The following is a 4,299-nucleotide window of genomic DNA, read 5'->3' as shown; positions in this document are numbered from 1 at the left end:
AACTCGAGATGTTTCAACATCTCATTCCGCGAGTGATATTGTATAGCTCCATCTTCGAGAAGATCAATCCTAGTAGAGTTTCTTTCCGTTGTCATCGCGTGGATGAAGATCTCAAAAGCGAGGATGTCAAGATCAACGTATGAAATGAATCAACAACCTTATGAGGTGCAACCTGGATCGTGAATATTATGTTAGCTTGTCTTCCCCCTTCACCTTACCCTACGCTTGAATCTCGGGACGAGATTCTTGTTTAGTGGGGGTGAGCTATCACAGCCCCAGTTCAGCCCTTGCTTGACTTTTCTTGTTCATCATGCCATCATGTTTAAATTCCAAAGAAACTTGAAATGGGGATTGCCTAAACCCCTAGCATCAAAGGAAGTCACTAGGTTCAACTAAAATATTTTCAGTAAATCCAAATGGCTTTCAAAAATGATCATCATTTATGGAAAATGCTGTAAACAGTAACCAGAGGTGATGCACATTTTTCCATGACATATTTGGGCTCTGAATTAAATCATACTTTATTTGCATTTGAGCATCTAAAAGCTATAAAATATTTTAAATGCTCAAATAATCATAAACTAAAATGTTTACTGTTGGATATATTATAAACAATAGCCATGATTAGTTTCATGATTTTTGAAAATGCTTTAGCATTTTAATTAAGTTAAAACAATTACAGAAAAATAGAAAACAGAAACTAAAATATAAGAGAGAGAGAGAGAAGGACTAACCTGGCGCTCACCAACCGGCCCAGCTCTTGTGCTGGTCCAGGACTGTGTGGCCCAGCCCACCTGGCCCGTCCCCTGTCGTCTTCCTCCCTGCGCCAATAGGCAGCGCGCGTGGCCGAGGCACGCCGGCACGCGCCCGGCCACCTCTTGCTCGCCGACGAGCCCCTGGACGCGTGGACGACTCTCCCGTGTTGTCCCAATCCCGCTGACCCCCTCTCACTCTCTTTCGAGCTCTTTCCCTCCTTTGCTTTCTCTCCCTCTCATGCCCGAGCGCAGCCATCGCCACCGACGTCGTTCGCCGCGGCCACAACCACCGCCTCACCTCCCCGATGCGTCCCAAGGCTCCGCCTCGACCCACTCTTCCCCCCTCACCGCGCCAAGCGATGCCGGGAGCCCTGCAGTGATGCCCTCGCCGTCGTCTTCTTCCTTCGGACGCCGGAGATCGCCTTCGCCGTTTCGCTGCACTGGACCGCCCCCGAGCCCACTGACTGTCCCTGCGTGTTCTTTGTGAGCCCCCGCATCTTTTCCCCCTCCTCCCCTGCTCACGACCGTGCGGTAGCCGCCACCTCCATGAGCTCCGAAGCTCGCCGCCGCCATACCTCATCGCCGCCGTGGGCTGAGCTCGAACCGCTCGCGACCGTGCACCTAAACATGCTCCTGGTGCCTTCAGGAGGCCAAAGCAGCCACCAGATGGCCCTCTAGCGCCTTGTAGCCCCGTGCCCGCATGCACCCGTACTCCGGCCACCGTCCAGCTCACTGCTACCGCTGCTACAAGCCACCCAAGCACCTACCGCTGCCACCACTTGAAGCGCGCCGCTGCGTACGTTCGAACGCAACAGACTGGCCAAAATGATGCCCTGTGGCTCATTTCCGAGCCCCTCCGTCGCGCCTGTTGTCGCTGGAATCGAGCCACCGGCGAGTTTCGACCCTGCTGACCATTGACCCGGGGGGGGGCAGTTAGACCCTCTGGGTCACTGACGTGTGGGCCCCAGGCCATTAACTAAACTAGGTTAGTATTAGTTTAACGCTAACTAAACTTAGTTAGTTAATTCACACTGACAGACGGGACCCACAGGTCAGGGTTGACCTGGATCGTCTCAGTTGACCGCTGACGTCACACTGACGCCAGGCTGACGCAGTAAATCTTTTCTGGATTTATTCTTATATAGGAAATTCCAGGAAATGTTGCAAACTTCAAAAATTTGTAGTAATTCAACCATAACTCCAAATCAAACAAATTATATATGAAAAATGATCAGAAAAATCCAATCTATCCATCTGTACTGGTTTCATGCATGTTTAAGCAACTTAACATTGCTGTTTAGCTCAAAACATGTTAATGCACTTTATAAACCCATAACTTGAGTTTGCATTTGAATCTTTGATTCAAATGAGCTCAAACCACCCTGGCTGTAGATGCATTAGCCCAACACAACATATTGACATGTCATGATCATGCATCATATTGTGCATTGCATTGATTGTGTTTTCCTTCTCTGTTGCCGGTATTTTTCCCCTCTCAATAGACGTGCTCCCGACAATGAATTCGATGACACCGATGAAGAACTATATTATCTTCAGAAGTGCAGGCAAGCAAAACCCCCTTGTTCATTTCCGATACAATCCCACTCTCTCGCTCCTGCTCTCTTTTACTGCATTAGGACAACAACGATTCAACTGTTACTTGCTGCGGTAGTTGAACCCCTTATCCTCTGCATGACCTGTCATTGCCACAGTAAATAGATGAAACCCACTAGCATGAGTAGGAGTTGTTTGAGCCCTGATGTGCCTACTCCTTCATGCTTGTTTGTCATGCCTGCTACTGCTTAGAGTTGAGTCAGGTCTGATTCATCAGGGATGAATTGGAATGGTGATGAACATGTCCTACTGTGTGTGAGCTAAGTGTGTGAACACGATTTGGTAAGGGCAGCGGTGAGAGGCCATGTAGGAGTACATGCTGGGTTGTCTCATTGAAACCGTCCTTAGGAACTGAGTTCTGTGTTTTTGATCAATGAACAGCTACTACCACGCATTGGGCCTGAAACCAATGGACCCTCTCGACTTATTAACTGCCCTTGCCCTCTGTCCAGGAGTTGCAACTAGTTTCTGGTGTTTGTAGGATATGTGTTGGCGGCCGTGCGTAGCGCTGACCCTAGGGGTGGGCTATGATGCGGTAGATACACAGTGGCACGGTGTATCGGGTGCCCGTTTGTTGTCTTAGGAACCCTGCACACATCGTTTGGAGCTGTGAGCGAAACTCCGGCCGGATCTCCTCGCGGATGGAACCTGAATAGGCGATAAACCTAGACTAGAGACTTGTGTGGTTAGTCAGGTCGTGGCCGACTCCCTCGCCAGGCTTCCTCTTGAAGGTTGCCGAGATACACGACGTATACATGGTGGTAAGTGGCGAGAGCGTGTGTGAAGAAGTACACCCCTGCAGGGTTATAAATGATCTATTCGAATAGCCGTGTCCGCAGTAAAGGACTTCTGGGTTGCCTATAACAGTTCATAGACAAGTGAAAGTGGATACTCTAAAACTCGCAAGATAAGTGTGAGTGCTATGGATGGCCTTCTCGTAGGGAGACGGGAGCCGATCCATAGTGGTGTATTGAATGGTGAATATGTGGAATCGTGTGCGCCACCTCAAAAGAGTTGCTTGTAGTCGTAGTTCAGGTTAGCCACTGAGTCAAAGCTGGCTTGCTGCAGTTAAACTCCACCACCCCCTTTATTGATACCGATGCATATGTAGATAGTTCTGATGTAAGTCTTGCTGGGTACATTTGTACTCACGTTTGCCTATTTTATGTTTTGCAGAGAGACGTCAGTCTCGCTAGTAGTTCCGTGTGGACTTCGACGTTTAGCTTGATACCTCAGCTACGATCTTGTGCCCTCGGCAGGATCTGGTAGATAGTCAGGCTTCTTAGCCTTTTTCATTTGTAGATGTCTGTACTCAGACATGTTAAGCTTCCGCATGTGCTTTGATTTGTATGCTATGATTGTTGGGTCATGGGACCCATGTTTGTAATATCTCGCTCCTCAGAGCCTAATGAATAAATACTTGAGTTGTAGAGTTATGTTGTGATGCCATGTTGTATTTACACATATCGAGCATATTGTGTGTATGATTGAAATGCTTGGTACGTGTGGTATCCGACAATCTAGTTGTTTATCCTTGGCAGCCTCTCTTATGGGGAAATGTAGTCTAGTGCTTCCATGAGCCATAGTAGTCCGCTACAGCCCGGTTCACCGGAGTCCTGTTAGCCCAGCACTACTGCTCAGGACACTTGACTGGTCGGCATGTGTTTTACTTTGTTCCTGTGTCTGTCCCTTCGGGGAAATGTCACGCGGTGACATCCGGAGTCCTTCCTAGCCTGCTACAGCCCGGGTTCCCAGAGTCCTGTTAGCCCAGTGCTACATCCCGGATTCACACGCTGCTGACCGACATGCTCGATGTGATTCATGTATGCCTGTCCCCATAGGTTAGTGCCGCTTTGGGTTCACGACTAGCCATGTCGGCCCGGGTTCTTTGTCATATGGATGCTAGCGACACTATCATATACGTGAGCCA

This window comes from Triticum aestivum, chromosome 6A (genome assembly GCF_018294505.1).
Source record: "Triticum aestivum cultivar Chinese Spring chromosome 6A, IWGSC CS RefSeq v2.1, whole genome shotgun sequence".
NCBI classification, from domain to species: Eukaryota; Viridiplantae; Streptophyta; class Magnoliopsida; order Poales; family Poaceae; genus Triticum; species Triticum aestivum.
The sequence above is the reverse complement of the archived record's forward strand: the minus strand, read 5'-3'. Positions refer to the sequence as shown.